The sequence below is a fragment of the Haemorhous mexicanus genome, chromosome 7 (genome assembly GCF_027477595.1).
Source record: "Haemorhous mexicanus isolate bHaeMex1 chromosome 7, bHaeMex1.pri, whole genome shotgun sequence".
NCBI classification, from domain to species: domain Eukaryota; kingdom Metazoa; phylum Chordata; class Aves; order Passeriformes; family Fringillidae; genus Haemorhous; species Haemorhous mexicanus.
Genome location: NC_082347.1, coordinates 11,710,652 through 11,733,135, shown reverse-complemented (window position 1 = coordinate 11,733,135; position 22,484 = coordinate 11,710,652). Strand labels below are relative to the sequence as shown.

The following is a 22,484-nucleotide window of genomic DNA, read 5'->3' as shown; positions in this document are numbered from 1 at the left end:
ACACTGAATACCTTGAATTTTAGTCTTAGTAAGACATTACATGACTGATTAAACTCAGCAAGGTGGTGTAATTATTGTTGTAATTTCTGGTCACTCCCCATTAAAGAAAGAGCAGGAAATGAATACAGCAGTGAAACTAATCACAGCTGTAATGAAGGAAGAATGGCAGGCTGGAAATATTTAGCTAAAAGAAGAGGCAGACACAGGGAAAACAAAGACACACAAGCTAATGAATGACATGAAAACAGAATGAGTCATTACAAGGCATCCTTCTTGTAGCAAGGGATGGCTGGAAGCAATTCATGTGAAAGTGGGATGAGAGAACAACTTCTTATACAACCAAATTATCCCAAAGATCTCAGAGCTGAAAGACATTCCTGAAAAAAAGCTGGCCAGTTCTTTTGCTCAGGTTACCTTTCCATGGGAATGCAGTCACATAAGCTCATAATAAAACTACAAACCTGAGGACACACTCCTGCAGGCTCCAGGATGAAACAACCCAGGTGGAGAATGGAGAAATGACCCAGAACAGGGTTTTCTGCATCACTCTTAAAGGCATCTGAGCCAGCCAACTGCCTGAGACAGGCTGCTGGGAAAGTGGGACTTGGGTGTAGTCACAATTCCCAAACTTTTGATAAGCTGAGCCCAAAATGAGCAGCATGATATAAAAGCAGGGCTATTCACTGGGAAACTTCCCCCTCCCATGTTGTCATACTTCATGGGAGAAGTGAAATCCAGCAGAACATTTACACCATGCCAATGAAATATCCCCCACTGCAATGCTAAAGGATGAGCGTGGCCCAAAATTCAGTAGGGTAACTGGGAAGGACCACTCAAAATCAGAAAAAAAACCCCAAAAAGTCAATTTAAAAAACCCAAAACACAATAGGGATTCAAAATTTAGAGAAGCATGTTATCATCAAAAGTGCTCTACTGCACTGGTAAGCGCTTTGTTAATTGGCTGTTTTGTTAAGGTTCATTAAAGGCTGGTGTTGTAGCCAATAAATCTGGTTGGACAGCTAAAATTCTGTTTTGTTTCTCAAGAGTTGGAAATTTCAGCTCAGAACAGATTTTTTTCAGCCTGTGGTTCCTGGAATTGTGTTTACTGCTTTCAGTCATCACCTATTTTTGGATTTCTTATTTCGGTTATTGAAATCACTACGAACTGTAGTCGTGCTCTACACCCTGGAAATATCTGTACAACATCCCTGTAACCTGCTAGGGCCACAGAGATCACAGCTACAGCTTCTCTGTTTGGAGCATTTAACTCACCTTCAAGTCATTTAACATTGCTGGTTTTCCTGGTCTCATCTCAGCTGGGCAGCTCTGTCTCTAGAACAGAGAGATACTTTGTGGGACTCACTGTTTCACTCTGTGTGAAGTTCTTTTCTACTCAGAAATGGGATCTTTTATTAGGAGCAGCAAACTCTGTCAACTTTTAGCAACATACTCATATATTTCAGTGGAACTAGGCACATAAACATGGTAAGGAATCTTATGCTATGTAATCTTCCCATAACTGTGGGTAAGCATTAAATAATTATTAATAATCCCCCACAGAAAGTGAAGGTAGCATTATGCTTTACAAAGTATAGTGTAGAAATATTTATCGAAATCTACTTTATTGAGCGTGGTAAATCAATAGAAGCATTTGTTATCCACTAAAAGCATATATAGAAAAATCTGAATGAAAAATAATAAATAAGAAGGAGTAAAATAATCAGCAGTATTCTGAAGTCCATAGAGACAGAAAAGAAACAGTTCCCATTGTCAGGTCCTTTTTATCCCATTTTAAAGCTGTTCATCCTCCTTTGGCCCAGGGAACACTAAATTCTCTCTCTCGTCCCCAGAGAAGTTGATCAAGTATCAATGGATCCAACAGTTTCTGGCACACCTGAGCTGCTGCCTGGCACAGGTACCATCAACACCTGTTTGAGTATGAGGCCTTTTGGAATATCTTATAAAATAAATCCTGCTCAGGGGTCAGTACTTTCCAGGACTCCAGGCCACGTTCCACTGCTCTGATTAACTCTCCCATTTGACCAAATACAGCTTCTAATACCCATTTACATTCTTCTCAGACTGAAAGCTTACACACCTCAAGGATATTTTTTTACTGGGGCCTCTCTGTCTAGGGCAAAATAAAATTCTGCTCGTCTAATGAAGAATGGCAACTGAGTGATGAGATGCAAACACACCACGTGCAACTCCCTGGACTGAGTCAGTGTCTGAAGCCAAACACCTTTATCAATTACCTCTGAACCCCAGTGGGCAAAGCAGGCCTGAAAATCAGCAAAAGAATTTAGCTGCTGTACCCAATCTGTAAGAAATTCAGCTACTTAATAGTAATTTCTTTTTTTGCATCGCCTGAGCAGAACTCCCTTCCACTAGAGCTGCTGGTTTTCTTCCTTGCAGCTGTTCTCCCAATTGTGCTCACTTTTCTGACTGGTAGGGGAGCAAGCTATGCCCTTGTTCTGCAGGGGGAGAGGTTAATTTTAGCCCTCATAATCCCAAACACTCCTTGGCCTCCTCCAGGCTGCCACTGGGCTGTGAGAAGCTGGAATTAACCCGCACACCTCCCGAGCTCCACAGCAGCCCCTCCAAAAATGACACTGGAGGCATTGGCTTGGCTGCTGGAGGTCAGCACAGCCCAGGGCACGGCCAGGGCTGATCCAGGCACACGAGGAACCCCTGAGGAAGATATTTTCTTGCTCATGCTGAGCATTTCAGTGATCAAATTCTTCCACGTGTGTCTTCGTGCCCTGGGTTCTTTATGGTCTGTCAGCTGCAGACTATACTCACTGCAGAAGGGAGGAAGGAGCAGTCAGAAACAGAAAATCCTCTTAAAAAATAAAAATCACCCCTGAATTCTGATGGCCTCATAGCTCCCCTAAGAAGCAAAATATCCTGATTTTGGAGAATGCTGTCATCATCACAACATCAGCACGTAACAGCTCTGACTTCATCTTACACTGCTTTGGCTTGTTCCAGACAGGATTCCAACTGCTCTTCTGCTTCCAGTCATCCAGGGCATCCTGTGATCTCCTTTTTCTTCCAGTTTCAAAGTCTTCCAGTAATTCTGGGTTTTGGCAGTACACCTCGAGAGCAGAAATTTCCATTATGGGGAAAATTTAGGGAAATTTTCCACTTTCCCTAAATAAACAAAGCTATAACAAATTCTGAATGAAGTCTGTATTTTCTAATTAGCCAGTACAATGATCAACCCAATATTGATCCATGGCATTAAAGAAGTTAATTCAGAACATATTTTTGGACACTCAGACACGCTGCCAGCTGAAGGGTATCTTGGGAAACTCTGTGGCCTAGAAACATGAATAGTTTAATTTAGAAGAGAATTGGGGTCCATGCTGAGCTGTGCAGTCACATCTCTGCTCTGCAGCTGGGTACCTGGAGAGACAACTACAGACAGCAGCACAGTTTGCTTAAACAACACAAGTTCCACCTCCAGTCCTGGAGCACAACCTCCATCTCTCCCTGGTAAAGCACTGAAACAGCAAATGCCCACTTGAAAAATCAAATTAATGCCTCTGCCTCGTTCAGGCAATAACTTAATCGGTTACATCAAGGTGTGCACGTTTTAGACCAACTTGCAGATCTCATTTCACACTGGCTAATGAACAGTCACAGAGTCACAGAATGGTTGGGATCACCTCAAAGCCCACCCAGTGCCACCCCTGCCATGGCAGGGACACCTTCCACTGTCCCAGGCTGCTCCAAGCCCTGTCCAGCCTGGCCTTGGGCACTGCCAGGGATCCAGGGGCAGCCCCAGCTGCTCTGGGCACCCTGTGCCAGGGCCTGCCCACCCTCCCTCACATGGAATAAATTATTCCTAATGTGCAATCTAAACCTACTCTCAGTTTGAATCCACTTCCCCCTGTGCTGTCACTCCATTCCCTGTCCAAGGACCCTCTCCACCTTGCTTGTAGGATCTCTCCACAGGATCACTGAGGCTGGAAAATCCCTGCCAGCCCATGGAGTCCCAGCTGTGCCCAGTGCCCACCTTGTCCCCAGTCCAGAGCACTGAGTGCCACCTCCAGCCCTTCCTGGGACACCTCCAGGGATGGGCACTGCAGAGCTCCCTGGGCAGCCCCTGCCAAGGCCTGAGCACCCTTTCCATGCAGAAATTCCTGCTGCTGTCCAAGCTGAGCCTCCCCTGGCCCAGCCTGAGGCCCTTTCCCCTGCATTCCCTGAGATAACCCCTGATACCTTTCCCAATCCCTTCAGGCACTGGAAAGCCACAATTAGATCACCCCAAAGCTTCTCTTCTCCAGGTTGAACAATCCCAATTTTCCCAGCATTTCTGCTCAGCAGAGCTGCTCCATCCCTCTGCTCACCTGGACTTGCTCCAGCAGGTCCATCCATGTCCTTCCTGTGCTGGGGACTTTAGTGCTAAAGGAGCAATATCAGTTTGAAGTGGAAACCTGCCACTGTTGGTTTTTTTTTAACACATCACACTCACAGGGAAGACCTATAAGCAGCAGAAAATGGACTGAAGAAGTGAAGTCTGAAAGAGAAAGAGTAACAAAAAAAAGGACTAAGCCTGTGAACATGAAACCCAGGAATTATTAAGAGCCATCCTTTATTCACATAAGCTTTTAAGACTGAAGGTCCAAGGCAGTAACTTAGCCCATTTTAAAGCTGTCTATTCCAATGGGTATTGCAGTAAATTACTGCCATTTCAAAATACAATGTATGCACCTACCTATATGATTACTCATAAAATGTTGTATTCTAACCTAAACCAAATTTATCAAATTTCATTAGGCCATAAATATAGGCATAATTATGTTTATAAATTACTTAGCTCATTTTTTCAGAAAAAGATTACTCAGGACATGCAGTATAGTGTGATATCATTCAAAAGCAGCAAGGCTATAGCAACGTGTGTTTCTGGCAAAATACAATAAAAATGTATAGGCAGGGAAATAAAACTCTTGTATTTACTATTAATGTTCTTCCCTCTACATTGACTATCAATCATCAGGGTATTAACATCACTCAAAAAATGGCATGCTGTGGGAAAATTATGATAATTCATTCTGTAATCCATATTCCTATGAATACATGAAAAAAAAAAAAAATGGCACCAGTTTTGGGTTCCCTCCCCCCCGCCTGGAAAATCTGATGGGTTATTTTCAGGAGGAAAATCTATAGTGCCTTGAAAATGTGTAACTAAATTCGCACTGAATGAATAATCCCCCACTGATGTGGAACTCCAGGACACATTCCCGAGTTTTCCAAACTGCACTTCACAAATGGATTTGCTAAGTACTTGCCTTACAGGAATCATTTCCAGCTCCTCAGGGGAGAGAGACAGTGAAAGTTTACTACACACCACAGCAAAAAGCAGGAGTTAGTGCGGAGTTGCCACTGTCATATTTTCTGGAAAAATCCCTTTGCCAGGATTTATTCTCCCGGGAAGCTGAGACGCCTGAGAGAAAAAGGAAAACAACAATTATCTGATCTGCTTCTCCTGTGTTTTGCTGCTTTGGGATGTGGTTTGGACATTGTTTACCATCTGGTCATTGTTTGATTGGTTTCATGTGAATTGTTTTAATTTAATGTCCAATCACAGCCAGCTGTGTCGAGGCTCTGGAGACAGTCAGGAGTTTTTCATTGGTATCTTGTAAAGCCTTTTGTAAGTATCCTTTCTCTATTCTTTAGTATAGCTTAGTACTCTTTAATGTAATATAGATCATGAAATAGTAAATTCGCCTTCTGAGAACATGGAGTCAGATTCATTCCTTCCTGCCATGGGGAACCCCAAAAAGTACCACAAGGAGTGAGGGAAAGAAGGATCCTTTGGAATTGCCAAGGGAGTTTGAAGTGTACAGCGCAGCTACCAAAAGTGGAATCAGACCCAAATCAGGAAGTTCATTTTCTTCAATTACTTACTGGGGTGACAGCAACACAGAGAACACAAATATATCATTTTCTCATCTTTTATAGGATTATGCAAATGTGAGAAACAGGGAGCATGTGAAGCAATGTCTGGAAAACAAGACAAATGGCCTTCAAGGTGCTACCCCAAATTCTAAACCATCCCTCACTCAGAGGCTGTTGAAGTGCTTAGTGGAACACCTCCTCTTCCTTTGGTAAGGATTTCTAGAGCAATAAGGCCTCACAGTTGGGCACAGGGACACTGCATTCACTGAAAAGCATTTGGTGAGATAATCTGGACTAAAGTAGAGCTTTGGGTTTGGCAGTAGAGCTCACTTACTCTTTCCATCCTGTTTTCCAGAAAAAACAGCAAGAAATCAGGCATTTAATGTTCCATGCCAAAAAAAGGGTAAGATGTGACTCATGTGAATCAACATATTACAAAATATAAAATATTATCAACATTTTTGAGGCTGGAGCACTAGGAAGTGCCTCCACCTTGGCTTCAGATCAGCTGCAGGTGCTTTCAGAGAAGGGGAAATATGCTCAGGAACCCTCCAGGGATTAAGAAATTAATCCCTGTTCTTAATGGGCAATTAGAACTAGGTATTTAACCAAGTAACAGACCTCAGCTTTCAAATCCCCTTGAGGTTAAACAATACTTGGAGTAGGTTGCTCCTTTCAGACTCGTTTCCCCTGTGAATTTTACCTCCCCTGAAGAGCAGCCAGTGCCTCTCTGAAGCCCCACGATGTCCCTGCAAGGCAGAGCCTCCAGTGCCTGGCAGGCCTGGGGACCATTTCTGTCTGGGAGCTTTCAAGCACGCTCCTGGCAGTACCTTGGTTTGAATACACCCTGCACACTCTGTGAGGAGGAAAAGCACCCCCTTCCCAGCAGGTTATGGACCAGCAGGTCACACCATCCCCTGGGACACCCTCAGAGGGACATTCTCTGCTGGGAATTCTGCTTGTGTTTAGTGCAGAGTCATTTCCCTCCAAAAAAAAAAAAAAAAAAAAAAAAAAAAAAGGAGAATCCCAGAATAATTTGGGTAGGAAGGGACCTTAAAGCTTATCCCATTCCACCACTGCCATGGGGATGGATGGGATATTGGGAAGGAATTGTTCCCTGGCAGGGTGGGCAGGCCCTGGCACAGGGTGCCCAAAGCAGCTGCTCCTCCCACTTTTCCTGCCTCAGCTCTGTGGAGACCCACACTGGGTACTAAGTACCCAAATCTGATCAATTCCAGCAGAAAGAACACAGCTGGACAGGAAAATACCAAAGGTTTTAAGGTGTGTTTATTGGCTGTACATTTGAAATGAAGACAGGTTTGTCAAATAATGTGGTATTTAAAATTAATTTTAAAAAATCAGCCCCACAAAAATTTTTTTTTTCAAATGTAGCATGAGCTGTATTTCTTCTGTCCACACAATTTCTCGGGAATCTTTATTTTGATTTAAATATACAAAATTTAAGCATTACTTTAGATTTTTTTCTACCTCCAGAAGTTGTTCATATGTTCTATTGTGGTTTTTAGAAGTCTCATTTTAAATTTAACAAATCAAACTTCAATCTTTTTCCCCCAGTGGGTTTGGCTAATGTAAACCAGCAGATATTGCTGTAATATGTTGAACTCATTTTGCAATTTGATATGAAATATGAAAAAATACACAAAATTCAAATATGCCATTAACCTAATTCAAGTTTTGCTGATACTCAGTAGATATTTTACTGGTATTTTCTTGAAAAATGATCTTTGTTCTCCTTATTGCAATAGATCTTACTGAAACATCTATCAGGAAGCCTTTTTTTCAGTAACAGGGTAATAATAGCAAAGAATACAGTAAAAAGTCTGTCAGATATCTACTGCATTTTAAACACTTCTGCATCTCCTTTCTTTTCTTCCTAACAACCCTGTTTTAAGTTTGAAATAAAAAAGAAACTTGAGAGGCAGAGCTGCCTTGGGTGCAGATCTGGGCTGTCACATGTTTGATCTGGTCAGTCAGACTGGAGATGCCAAATGCACACCTGGAAAAGGAATGCACATCTGCTCATTCTGCAATCCACCTTCCCAAGTCTTGGCCACAGAAGTTCCCTCTACCTCTACAAAACTGTTGCCCTTATCCAGCAGTGCCATAACTCCAGCTCAGCTGGGGGAAGTGGCTCAGCCAAGAACCCCTGCAATGCCCAGCCTAGGAATTCCTACAGCTAAATCCTGGGAGGAGCAAGGCTTGGCCACCTGTAGAATATAAGAAATCTGCCTAAAAACAACACTCAAGTTCAATTGTCACACTCATATTTTCTAAAAAATCCCTTTGCCCAGGACTTTTCTCCTGGGAAGCTGAGAAGACTCAGAGAAAAGGAAAACAATTCTTATCTCATTTGCTTCTCCTGTGTTGTGCTCATGTGGAATGTGTTTGGAGATTGTTCACCCACAGGTGATTGTTCCATTGGATTCTGCTGGGAGTTGTTTTCACTATTTGGCCAATCAGGGCCAAGCTGTGTCAGAACTCTGGAAAGAGTCACAAGTTTTCATTATTGTCTTTTTAGCCTTCTGTAAATATCCTTTCTGTATTCTTTAGTACAGCATAGTTCAGTATGCCTTAATATAATACAGTATCATGAAATAATAAATGATCCTTCTGAGAACCTGGAGTCAGATTCATCATTCCTTCCTGCCACGGGGCACCCCACCAATACAATATTCAATGGCAATTTTCAGGCACTGGCCCCACTGCTGTTCAACCCCAGAACTGCTCTGCCTGGAGTGGGGGCAGAACAACTCCAGCAATGCCCCATTTTCAGAGCTGTAGATGGAGAAGGGGATAGCATCCTGGGTTGGGGATGGACAGAGCTGAAAGCAGCCTGACTCATCGATCCCCAAGTTCAGCATCCTGACAGTGAGCTGAAGATGGGGCAGAGCTGATAAAGGAACAAAGAAGGGATCCCACAGAAAACTTATCTAAATCTGCTCACTGGCACAGTGAGACCCCTGGCTGACAGAGGGTTTCTTGGGACTGCAGAAATCCACAACCACTTTTTAATCTTTAATAAACCCCTTCCTGAGGTGTGTGTGGAATTCCTCCCTGGAGTGAGGATATCCCTCAAGGTTACTCCTGCAGGCTGAGCCAAAAAGTGTGCCCACACTCCCAGGTCTGGGTGAGTGACATCAATCTCTACCTAACAATTGTTTTTGTTGGCTTTAATATCATTTTGTCAATACTGTCTTTACAATAGTTAAGACTGCTGATAGTTATAGCTCTTTTACTGTGCAGTGAATTATTCTGATTAACATCTTTTATTCTAATCATTATCATAACATATAATACTTGTATTTTTTCCTTTAAAAATGAAAATTTTTCAATTTGCTGTAATAGAAGCACTGGAGTACCTAGCTAATGACTGCAATTCTAAATGACTGTACACATGTAGCATTATCATGAACAAGCAAATATTGATTCTCAGAGAATAGAAACAGTTCAATAAAGTATTCTTCAGCATCAGTAATAAGGCATTTCCAATAAAAATTCATTATTTTAAGATAATTTACTAAATTTATACTTGCTTCCCAAGCAGCAAAATTAGACAAAGTTAATTTTTATTACAGTGATGTCAACCAGTATCAGAAAACTTAGATCAGATGGGTTTTTGGCAGTCAAAACCCTCCTTTGAGAAATGATAAAGAACAAACATATTTTGGCAGATGGGACTACAACATCTCCCACGGGCAGAATTTGGGCACTTTTTGTGAGGTTAAACATTCAGTGTTTCAAACAAGAGTAAATTATTTTCCTGTGTGTTCCTTTTGCCTGCCACCCACCCACATCCCTCACTATAAACAGCAGAAGCATGCAGGGGTGGTGCTGCAGAGATAGCCACATGCAATTTCTACACACATTTCCAGCAAAAAGATCCAGGAAATCTTCCAGAAAACCTTTCAGGAAAGACTTTGGTGGACAGAGATATAACAGGGGACACTGTGGCACAGGTGGGGTCCTGAGGCAGAGAGGTGGATGTGGGACACTGCAAGGAGGGGGTCTTGTGCAAGCTCAGAGAGACAAAAGAATGCTCCAGAGCCCAGTGTATTGTCCAGAAAGAAATCCTAGAAAAGTTTTAAAATGCCATTACAGCCACAGAATCATACAGACATCAAGGCTGGAAGAGACCTTCCAGATCATGCAGTCCAACCATCAGCCCAGCCCTGCCAGTGGACCCCTAAACCACATCACCCAGTGACAGATGGAGACACCTCTTGGACACCTCCAGGAGTGGTGACTCCACCACTTCCCTGGGCAGCCCATTCCAATGCCTGACATCCCAAACAGAGAAAATTGGGTTTTTAATATCTAATCTGAATCACCCCTGGCTCAGCTTGAGGCCATTTCCTCTGCTGATCCTCTCACTGGAGGCACAGCAGAAGAGACAGCCCCACCTCACTGCAGCCTCCAGTCAGGGAGTTTGGAGAGTGATGAGGTGGCCCCTGAGCCTCCTCTGCTCCAGACCACACAGTTCCCTCAGCCATCCACCAGACTTGTTTTCCAGACCCTTCATGAGCTTTGTTGCCCTTCACTGGACACACTCCAGAACCCCAATGTCCTTTTTAAAGTGAGGGGCCCAGAACTGGACGCAGCATCCCAGGTGTGGCCTCAGCAGTGCTCAGTGCAGGGGGACAGTCACTGCCCTGGTCCTGCTGGCCACACTATTCCTGATACAGGTCAAGATCTTCTTGGCCTCCTGGGCACACTTGGCTCATGTCCAGCTGCTGTTCACCATCAGGGCCCAAAGATTTGTGAGTGGTTGGCAGAGCAGGTCACCCACCATACCCAGGATTTTGGGACGCACTCAGCTCTCCATCACTTACCTCCAGCTCTAGGGGCTGGGGATCCTGAGTGTGGATGCTGAAAGAGAGAAACAGATAGTTTCCCAGGCATCATTCTGGAAAAAGCTGTGAGAAGCTCAGAGAAAAGAATTTTAAACAATTATTGTCTTAAGTTGCTGCACCTTGTGTTGGTGAGCATGTGGAATGTGTTATGGAGATTTGGTTACCAAAGGGTGGCTCCTTAATTAGCCAATCATGTGACATGTATTGATTAAATGACCAATCAGGTCCACCTGTGTCAGACAAAGATCTAAAGGAAGACTCTCAATAACCACCACAATGGTGTTTATACCTTCTGATGGGTCTCTGTGTCATCTCTGACTCAATGCTAACACCTGAGGACAAGGAAGGTAAATAAGGCATTCAGTACCTCTGCCTTCTGCTCATCTGCTGTCACTTCACTCCCCTCTGCATTCATCAAATGAGCAAGACTCTCCCTGACTCTGCTTTTGCTGTCAAGGCATTTATTGAAACACCTCTGTTGTTTTTAACTGCAGGCCAAAGCAAGTTCTGGTTGGGTTTTGACCCTTTTAATCTTCTCCCTGCATGACCTTCCAACATCCTTATGGTCCTCTGAAGCTGCCTCATTCCAGAGTCAGTAGATTCTCTTTTTTCCCTAAGTTCCAACCCAAGTTTTACCAGGCTGGTCTTTTTCCCTGACAATTTGTCTTTCTACACATGGGGACAGCCTGCTCCTGAATATTTAACAATTCCTTTCTAAAGCACATCCAGCCTTCCTGGACTCCTTTGCCTTTCAGGACTAACTCCAAAGGAACCCTGCCAATCTCTCTGTGCCCCCACTAACCTGGCTAAGGGGATCTAGTGGTTTTTTTTATTTTGTTTTTCAAAAAAACTTAGTGCAAAAAAATACCTTCCTATGAAAACCTGCAATAACCCTTACATCCTCATGCCTAAAAGAACTTTCAAATTTTAATTTCACAGAGTTCTATACTTCTGGCTGAAAATCCACAAAATCACACAAGAGAAGGAACTTACACAGATTTCTTCCAGAGGTAAACAGCACATGCATGTATCACACAGAAATATTAAAAACTGACATTTTCAGATGGGAAATTCATTTCTGTCGATGAGAAGCGTGTTCCAGAATTCATGACAGCTCCTTCCTTGTTGTTGGAGCTCTGTCCTTAACTGTGCTATCAACCTCAAGGAAATTCAAGTTACAACTCTTCTGTTCATCTGGGAATATGAAATTCCAAATTACAACCTTCCTCCCCAAAACAAACCCTCCCTCACCAGAGGGAAGATATTTTACTAGGAATGGCAGAAAGGCTCTAAGTCCACGGCCCTTGCTGATGAACCATTCTAAAGAACAAACGGTGTCCAGGGAATAAAAGAACATTCCAGAAGTCTGTCCCTTACAGATGGTCCCAGGGATTGCTGTTGTCTCTGTGTGCTATGATTTATTGTTTAATCACTTGGCACTGGCAGCTCCTGGAAGGCAGTAATGTTAAAGGGCACAGGTTAACTTGTACAGTGCTGCCAAACACTTTTTACACTGCTAAAACTCTTGTTAAATGTGTAAATCCTTTTCAGCTTGTAAATGTCAGGATTTTAGGACTGACTCCTGTACTACAGCCTGGGAGAAGTATCAGCTGCATCCCTATGTGGCAAAATTAAAACCTTGTAATTCACTAGGTGATAGATAACATACATCAACTATTAATTTTATTATATGCAACAGCTCAAACTGATGACATATTTTTTCTTAAAACCTGAACAGAGGCAATTTTGAGAAGAGAAAGCCTGTACTGCAGAACTTTCAGTAATCAGTGTGGAACTCCTCTGGAGTTTATTGGTGTTGCACTGAGCTGGATGCAGTGAATGCAGCAGAAACGTGAGCAGCCTTGAACAATGTCAGTGAATCTCCTCCTGGAGATTAAGGTCACACATAAAATTTAAGGACAACTGCATTAGCAAGCAAATAATAAGCCAGAGTCAATTTTAAAAGCCTTTCATTTTGAGTGTAACAGCAGGCACAGGGTAGAGCTATGGCTGAGAGCACAGGAACTACTCCTGTGCTCTCACACACTCCCATCTTTAACCTGCACTCACAGGATGGGAAAAAAGTTCTGATGAAACAAGAACTTCTCAACCAGTAAGGGGAGGTGGAAGAAGCCTCTTGCCATTGCTCAAGCCCTGCTGGGGAGAAGCATGTTAAACTTACATTTATCAAAAGATGGGTGGATGACACAGAGCCTTTTTCTTTACAAACAAGCAGGTTGACACTCCTTGGTCACCTTCAAACCTTAAAATATCCTTCTGCCTCACAGTTTAAATACAGCTTCTCAACTGTTGCCATGACAGAACACTTAGAGTTGATCATCTTGTGCGTGCCTTGATCTAGTTTTGATCTCAGCCAAATGCTGTGACTCACAGGAAACCAGGCCACAGCTCCCAGGATGGGCTAGTTCAGAAGAGCTCCAGCCATGGCACACAGCCAGGAAAAGGGCATTCAGCACCTGTCCAAGGCACAGCTAAAGCCTCAGTGAGCTCTAGCAAAGGTATTTACACTTCTCAACCTTCCCAAAGCAAAACAACTGAGCAGAAGCCTTGGCACTCACAATGGATTCAACACAGACAAGTTCTGCTGGCAAGTTCCACACTCCCTCCCCCTGTGTTAACCACAAGGAATGTAATGTGTTTCCAGCAAAAGAAACCTAGAAACTTTCCTTGATTACATAAGCAAAACTGTTACCCAAGTTTAAACACCATTACCCAAAATAAACAGTGCCAATAATCAAGTTCTCTGGTTAGCTAGTGAAGGCCCTGAGATTACTGAATTTATGCTCTGCTCAGGTGTCACAGCTGCAGCAGCTTTATAACTGCTGCATTATTCCAGTCTTACAGGAGGCTGTCTCACAACACATGTGACAAATTAGTTTGTCAGTGACATGTGACAGAAAGCCCAGTTCTCACCAGACAGTGCCCAAAAGGTGTGACAAAACAGAAATAAATCTGCATCAATCCTGCTGGTAGAATGTATTGAATGGGCAGATCCCTAAATGGTGTAAGTGAAACCAAACCCACTCTGCTTAATTAACTGCAAGGCAGGAATGCATTTGGGATTGAGGGGGGTGTGAAAATATAGAGCCTCCTGTAGCTGAGCAGCTCCTGCTGTGCTCCCTCCTGCAGGGCTGGCAGTCTTGAGGCAGGGGTTGAGTCCAGGGAGCCCTTTCCTAATCTTGTTGCTGCTCCTGTTACTTCAGCCAGGTGGAATTTGTCTTCACTGCCCATTTAGGAGGAGATCCTGGTAGTGTTATGCAGTTTGGGCATTAAAAGTCCTTTCCCTCCTGAAAATACCCCAGGTGGAGAAACTGAAAATCCCAACAGAGCCCTGGGTGTGCCACGTTCTGGGATGAAACATCATTCCTTCATCTCAGCATCCCACAGAAGCTGGCTTTTCACACCACTCCAGTGCATTCTGGGTCTCTGCTGCTTCACTTTATCTCCTCACCCACCACTGGATGACCTCTGTAAATGTGGTTTGGGGGTTTTTTAATTATTCAATCAATATAAAGGAAATGCATTCAAGTGATAGAAACTCTTCTCTTGTTTTGATCTCCAGGTGAAAAAGAGAATTGAAACCTGAGAATTTGAGGTCATGTTAAACAACCAAAAAAAAAAAAAAATCCTATACCTACATGTTTTTGCTAGAGGTTAACTCTGCTTTTGCAAGCACAAATTCTGTGTTCAAAGGTGTTTTTAGAAGGTGTTAAGAATGGTAATTCTGCATGTTTTAGGGTTTTTTTACACTACACTTTACTACAGAGCATAGTGCATGTGAATGTTTGTCAATAACAACATAAGGAAGAGTTGGGAATTTTGAAGGTGAATGTAAAAATTAGTGTTTGAGAATGAGAGGTAGTGATTAAACACTGAAGAAGTGAACTTCTTGAATGAAAAATGGGACGGCCATTCCTCTGCTTTCCAGTCTGCTTGGGTTTTGTTTTTTTCTCTCATTTTATAGCATTTTCTCCACTCCTCCTACAGCACCAGTTTTCCTCCCTTCACTGCAACTCTTTCAGCTTAGCAACCTCCTGCCTTCCTGTCCCAGAGCACATTTTCACATTGCTTGCCTGACAAATGACAGCGTGGCATTGTTTCTGCTCCTTCCAAAATATCACTTTTCATTTTCTTTTAAGAGGGATCCCAGGTGTGCTCAGGGACCACTGTGGATTCCTCACATTTACTCAGCAGAAGCAGCATCAGCACATCAGCCTGTGCTGTGTATGAAAGGTGTGGTGGAGCAGGGGCAGGTACAGATATTTCTGGCTCAGCTGGTCCCCAGTGCAGGGAGGGAACACCTCACCAAACGTGGTGTGGCATCACAGTGACCACTGGGACTGCTGGAGGGTCACTAGAGACCCTCTGTGGGGCTACAACACACAGGTGAGGTGGTGAAGCCAATGACAGGTGGGGCTGGTGTGTCTGATTGGGAGATAACTGATGATCTATTATCTACAATTTACATTTCTGAGGTAATTTCTTGCTAAGAGAACAAAATGTTCCAGAAGCGGAATAAATATTGTGAGCCACTCATTAGTGACACAAACTCAAACAGATGTCTTATCTCTAATTAACACATAGCCTCTAAAATTATTCACATGTGCTCCTTCCTGGGATTGCTTTCAAAGAACAGGTGAATGATGTCTCAGATTAAACAGTTTCACATAAAATCCTCTTCGTTTCTGAAATCTCAGGCACACTCACCAGCTCCTCTTAGTTATGCTCCTCTTTATACTGGCAAATCAATCAAAATCAATTAAATGCTTATAAAATCTTAACCTTGACACAAACATATTGAAGAACTTGACTAAAAAACCCAATTTGCATAATTTTCGTCATAGAAATAAGTTAATAATAGCACAGAACAGAGAACCTTCCAATAAAGAAAGGAAAAATTGTTGTTACAGCTGCTTCAGAATTTTCACTGTTACAGTATTTAAAGCAATTTAAAGCTTTGTTATAAAGGTAATGCCCGAGTTGGACAGGTTTCAGTAGGTACCTAAAAGGTAATTTAATGGCAATATTTTAGGACAGGTCTCATTATTATACTGTGAAAAGGAGGTCAGGGTTCTCCACCAAGATCATAAATCAAGATAGCAAATTAAGAGATGCAGACTGAATATCTGATGTAATTTAAATTTGGTGACCTTAAAACACTAAACACTGTTAACTGAAGAGATGCTGCAGGGATAAGAGGCTTTGTTATGAGCCTCAGACTGACACTTTTATTTCAGCTATCTTTGCAGACTTTCCTAACTCTGCTTTCCCTGTGAGACAACAGCATTCCCTTGCATGGGCAGAAGCAAAAACCCATTCAAATTGTCCATTTCCCCAGTTCAGGTTATTTCTCTTTTGCTGACTGGCTGGATGGGTGAAAAAAAATCTCTTTTTACATTTACCCAAAAGGAAAGTGAGCCTTGTCCCCCTCTGCTTGGGGTTTTCCCAGAAGCTGAAAAAAGGCAAACACTGTCCATATCTCTAAAAAGGGTGGAAAGGGAAGCACTGCCCTGCCAGCCTCCTATTGTATTTGCAGGGATGCCCTGACAAAGGCAGGGATGATGCATCTGACTCCATGTTCTCAGAAGGATCATTTATTACTTGATAATACTGTATTATATTAAAGAATGCTATACTAGACTAAAGAATACAGAAAGGACACTTACTGAATGCTAAAAAGCTAATAATGAAAACTCCTGACTCTCTCCAGAGTCCTGACACAGCTTGGCACTGACTGGCCAAAGAGTCAAAGCAACTCCCAGCAGAATGCAATGGAACAATCACCTGTGGGTGAACAATCTCCAAACACATTCCACATGGGAACACAACACAGGAGAAGCAAATGAGATCAGAATTGTTTTCCTTTTCTCTGAGGCTTCTCAGCTTCCCAGGAGAAAAGTCCTGGGCAAAGGGATTTTATCAGAGAATGTGAATGGCACAGCCTCCCCTGTGTGCTGGGAAGATCCAGGACAGCCCCTGCTGGGAGCTCTGCTGAGGCTCACAGAGCTCAGGGAGGAGATTTGGGACAGCCAGCACAGCGTCACCAAGGGAACCCTCCTGACTGACCCCGTGGCCTTCTCTGCTGGGGACACTCCATCCGTGCACAGGGAAGGGCCCTGGATCTGGTTCAGCTGGAATTCTGTGCAGCCTCTGACACAGAACATCCTCCCCTCTGGGCTGGAGACAGCTGGATGTGATGGATGGACCCTTGGATGGGTGAGGAAGTGCTTGCACAGCCCCAGGTCGTGGTCAATGGCTCAGAGTCCAGATGGACTCTCAGAAATTTATCTCCTGTGAGCTGTCACACCATGGAATAGAAAGTTTTATCTTAGCTGAGATTGAGTTCAAGATCACAGGAGTGCTGGATGGATGGGTGTCCTGGCTGTACAATTCCTGGCTTTCTCCTGTCCCAGACAACCAGGGGGAGCTGTCTGTAAATCAGAGCGAGCTTTGTCAGTGACCAGTGGAGCCCCTCAGGGGTCTGCAGTGGCACCAGTGGTGTTTAATAACTTCATTTTTTGGGGTGACCCAGTTGTGGCCTTCCAGTGCCTGAAGGAGCTGACAGGGAAGATGGAGAGAGACTTGAGATAAGGGATGGAGGGACAGGACAAGTAGAACAGATTCCCACTGCCAGAGGGCAGGGCTGGATGGGATATTGGGCAGGAATTGTGCCCTGGCAGGGTGGGCAGGCCCTGGCACAGGGTGCCCAGAGCAGCTGGGGCTGCCCCTGGATCCCTGGCAGTGCCCAAGGCCAGGTTGGACAGGGCTGGGAGCAGCCTGGGACAGTGGAAGGTGTTGGGGGTTGGAGTGGAATGAGCTTTAAGATCCCATCCAACCCAAACTCTCCTGGGATTCTGCAGATTCTCAAGGCATGAGCAGATGACACCAGGACCCCCTGCACTCTGCAAAGTCCTGCTGCACTCACCTGGCATGCACAGAAAGCCTCAGGCTGTCATATTTGCTCAGTGTAGAATGCCTAAATCCAGGGATTTGTGACCTAACCTAGTTGTGTTTTAAGGGTTGAGGCATGGGAGGAGGGGCAGAATCTTGGCTCCCACAGAAAAGCAGCACTGAGGTGTTTCCTGCTTCACTCCATTCAGTTGGAACAGGTTAATCCAATACTTGTTTATTGAAAGTGCCTTTCTTGGGTTTCTTCATGCTGTTCGAGTTGTCAACTTGATTCCTCCCTATATATAAATAATGTTTCCTATTTATCCTAAACAACAGCTCATTCTGCTCCCCAGCTCTGCAAGCTGTCACCAACACAAAACCCAGCCTCAGAGAGGTTTAAAATAAGGATCTGAGAGAGCTGCAGATGAGCCATGATGTACCTCCCGAGGCTCTGCAGAACCCTCCCGTGAAAATTAACACTTCACTTGCAGGGAAAGCTTGGTGGAAAACCCTGCCAGGTGAGCTCCTGCCTCACCACAGGCCAAAACCTTGGGGAATTCCATCCCACGTGGTGGCATTGAACTGAGACATTCCAGTGAATGGAAAAGGGTCACCTGGCTGAACAAGATTCCACCTGGTGGAAGGCTTTAATTAAACTTGCACTGATGAAGTCAGGCCTGGTAAACCAGTTTGGGTTTTTAAAATAAAATACAGAATCAACCACAGCAGTGACTGTTACAGACTTATGGAGATAATGACTTGGATGAGCTGGAACTGGAATTATTCTCATGAGGCTCAACATTTCACTGAGGGGTTTTTCCCATCCAGGGAATTCATCTTCCCAAGGCTACCTGGACACAATAAATACTTGATGCACACGAGCACAGCACCTGCCTGAGCTTTGTGGACATCACAAAGCCCAGGCCCAAAAAACAAAGACATAGCCTAGAACAAGCCTCTCAGCCCCTCCCCCCCCCCCCCCCCCCCCCCCCCAAAAAAGCAGTTTTAGGTGGATCAAAAGTATCTGGGAATGTTTTATATCTCGTAAAAAAAAAAAAAAAAAAACTCAAAAAAAATCTGAAATATGCAAAATATTTTACCTTTCCAAATTCAAGCATGTCCCCAATAATAGTTTCAGTTCGAAACTTTGAAATGGAAGCTTATTTCATTTTCGAAGGCAAGTCATATCAAAATCAACCCCCCCATGAAGAAAATAATTCTTCATTATTTTCTGTAGGCAAAGGGGAAGAGAAACAAAGGCTGGGTAGTTGTTAGGAATATAAAACTCAGAGTTTATTTTTCTGGTGCAGTCAGCAATTTGAACAAAAATAGCCAACAAAAACCCCAAATCAATTATCTCAATTCACAGTTTGATTTTTGATCACAGGCCCTGAGAGTAGAATTCAGATATTAAATAGCAAAATAAAAGTTGCTAACTACCACTACACAGGACCTTGTCATATATGACAAGCACAAAGTTATTAAAATGTGAAAACAGCTGCAGGAAGAGGCCAAGAGTTTATTCCCCTTCCCCACTTGCAATCCTTGTCACGTGGAGGGGTTGTTTTCATCCCATATTTCAGTTTTTGCTGCAGTGGAAGGTATCTGAATGTTAATCCCCACCTCGTGCCTGAACCACAGGGCTCTGTAGGGCTGTTGTGACCTTTTCAAAATTCTGCATTCACCCTTTCAGCTCCCCCATTAGAACCCACCAGCCACAGGTGAGGCAAGGGAATGGACAGAAAAGACTGGAAATGCACTCCAGGAAAAACTACTGAAGAAGGAATATCCAATCCATTCCTCTGATAAAGATGAAGGAAGACTGGAAAATGTCACTAAACTAATTCATTCTCCTGAGAAAGACAATGAGGGAAAAAAAAAAATGTGTCTAGTTAGATTGCTCTGCTTGTAACTCCCAAAGACCTGGATTGGATGCTCCAATGAAACCACCAGAATTTACAGCCTTTGGAAAAGTCTGCTTGTAAATCAGCCAGGCTTAGGATGAATTTCAAGGGTTTTAAGTTACTGCTGAGGAAAACCAAAGCAAAGGAAAACAAAGCAAAGAAAACAAAGGAAAACCCCTCCTCATCAACACAGAACAAAATATTCCCTAGGACAAAGAGTTTGGGGAATAATGACCTAATCAAGGCAGCTTCTCCTTTCCCTGACAGGGCCCTGCTCCCTGGGGCACCATTTTCTCTCTGTTTTATGGATATCTGTGGATTTTAGGTTCTCCTCTTTGCCTTGGCACAGTTTCAGAAGCAAGGGGTCCCCATCCCAAGCACTCTCATCATGAGCAGAGCCAAGGCAGAGTCACCCCCGTGCTGAAATGGGAACTCATCCCTCCAAAAGCTGTAAGAATTTTGCATTTCCAAATCACTTCTTTACACTGCTTTTTGTCTTTCCTGAGATTGAAGAGGAATGGTGCTGTAGGGGTGATCAGTTATTCCTGTAAGGATGCAACATGTAATCCTGGCTTGAGATCCCATTTTCTTTTTGAAAACCTGGCAAAACCCCTTTTAAAATCATGATGGAAATATGTTTTCATTAATGAAAGTGAGCCCAAGCACAAATGTGCCAACAAAGTCCAGATTTCCTTAGAGCAGTTGCCAAATTAATGAAGAAAATACCCATTTTCACTCATCTAAACATTACAATTTTTAATTTGCTGTACCTGTTACAACTGCTCACAGTTAGAAGGTCAAGAATCTCAGTGTCATTATCAAGTCTAAGCCTGAAAGCAAGGAGAGGTGAGCTTATTTCATTCTTTTTGCATGCTCTTCAGTGCTTGATAAATTAGTATTTTCCTTCCAAGCAGTAATTTCTGTGCAGACACAAAGCAGCCAGATCCCAGGCTGAGACATTTCAGACCAGCACAAGTTGAAGTTGTGTGGTTATTACAGCTTTAGAACCAGGTGACCCAGAGCTGTCATTGACTGAAGATGTTCCTCTCAGAGGTGACACACGGCCTGTCTCCCCAGAGCAGGGCTTTGGGCCAGTAAGTGACAGCAAAAAAGCCACTCAGGGAGCAAAACATCCTGCCCAGGTGTGTGGGAGGACAGGTGAAGTCTGTATTAGTGGGGCTGAACCAGTCAGCCAAATACGTGCCAGAATCAGCAGGACAGATAATGAATCTTTAGGCTTTGCATTTGCTGAAGGCACACTTCTGAGTCTGACTCACCAGCTCCTGCCTGTGCTAAGCCCTGTGTGGGAAGCCATGGTTTCCTCAGAACACTCAGCAGCAGGCAGTGTTTATCCCTTGTTCATCCCATCTCCACAAAACACATCCATGCTCACTGCCCACATCCCTCCCTGCTCTGTGCCCCAGGGTAAGGGGCTGAGGGACATCAAGGGCCTGGGGGGAGTGTTCTCCACTCCACTAATTCTATGTTCATTCTGTTCTCTGTTAATCCACAGTGCCTTCCATCCCTCTCCTCTCTCAGGGACAAGGCAAGAATCTGACACCAAGAAACATTTCTGCTATGCTCCTTCCTCCCAAGCCTGCTCAGAAAGTGACTGATCCCTCACTAACACCACCTGGCTGTGCTCCCTCTGCTTCTTCCCTGACACATCCAGGCCTGCCATGGGGAAAGGCAGAGATTCAGATCATTCATGCACCTTGTGAAATCATTATTGCTGTGCTTCAGACTGGTCTAACTCAGCACAAGGGCCAAATGATGCAGCCCACCCCAGGGCATCCCACCCACCACACTGCCCTGGGAGGAGCTCTGTTCTGTTATGCAGCTTCATGAGTGAGTATTTTTAATGCTTTAAACCCAGGCTTTGGTGTAGAGCTGAGGTAGTATGTCCAGCTGGACCATCTCCATCTTAAATTGACCAGCTGTCCCAAAAATACACCTCCTTTTACTTGAGAACTGTTCTCAGCTCTTAATTTACACCTTTCTAGTGAATTCTCACACTCCCCTTCAAAATTTCATCCAGAGGCATTTTCCCTTTTTTTAAACAATGTTAGTGTCTATTTACATCTTGTTTGCAGCCCATTTTCTGTTACAGGAGGTTTAAAAAAAGCCTCCCTTGCAGCCCCTATTGTTTTTCTGACCTTCCTGCAGTGTCCATCCAACTTTTCTTTCAAGCTCTTACCCTCCAGAGCTCGACAAGCAAGACTTTTGAGTTTCAAAAATCTCAGGTGCTCCAGTCTCTGTCCACCCAGCCATTTCCATTTGCAATAGCAAGAGCTGAGTGTCCCAAAGAAAGACCATCCCAAGGAAAGGCCATCCCAGCAAATCAGACTGGGAAAGGAAAAAAAAAGCAAGCACACAGCCCTCACCACAGGATCCTCATTGCTCTTCCTGTTTTCTGAGAGTTCCAGTTGCTTTCCCCTCCTCTCCTTGTTTTTCCATGCCTCTTCCTGCCCTTTCACTTCAAAATACCAAGCTGAGCCCCTGTCTGTGGAAGAAGTTCTTTACAGTTGAGCCTGTGGCTTTTCCCTGCAGAGGCAGTAATTGTGATTATCTGCATTTCCTCACTGATTTGCAGAGCCTGTGACCATCACTGGGTCATTAACACACACAGTAAATCTCCAGAAATCTTCTTTACTGCACAGCCCACGTTCTCCCTGTGAGTATTTTGATTTTTTGGGAATATGTTTCTGTGTTCTCCTCAGGCATGAGCCTGCTGCAGCTCTGCCTGTGCTGGTTTTCAGTCAGTCAATACTGGAATCAATACAAATGTGACACTGTGGCAGGAAGAGCCAAGTGGCACGTGGGAATGGAGTGGAGATCAGACTGGACTGGATGCAGGGCTCTGCAAAGCCTGTGAGGGGTGGAACAGCAC

At 43.9% G+C, this 22,484-nt stretch overlaps 1 protein-coding gene and 1 long non-coding RNA gene across 5 annotated transcripts in view; both read right to left on the bottom strand.

The window, feature by feature from the left end:
* PCDH15 (protocadherin related 15) overlaps nt 1-4,522 on the bottom strand; it is a 637,262-nt gene extending 632,740 nt beyond the window's left edge. For all 3 annotated transcript variants that reach the window (XM_059851092.1, XM_059851093.1, XM_059851091.1), the window contains exons 1-3: nt 4,356-4,522; nt 2,972-3,098; nt 1,273-1,332 (exon numbers count right to left, since the gene is read on the bottom strand). The gene's annotated coding sequence lies outside the window, so the exon portion shown is untranslated. The remainder of the gene's footprint in view (nt 1-1,272; nt 1,333-2,971; nt 3,099-4,355) is intronic.
* A 781-nt stretch (nt 4,523-5,303) lies between these two features.
* The window catches only part of LOC132329728 (uncharacterized), a 397,002-nt gene continuing 379,821 nt past the window's right edge, over nt 5,304-22,484 (bottom strand). For both annotated transcript variants that reach the window (XR_009487141.1, XR_009487158.1), the window contains one exon: nt 5,304-5,452. This is a non-coding gene — a long non-coding RNA (uncharacterized LOC132329728). The remainder of the gene's footprint in view (nt 5,453-22,484) is intronic.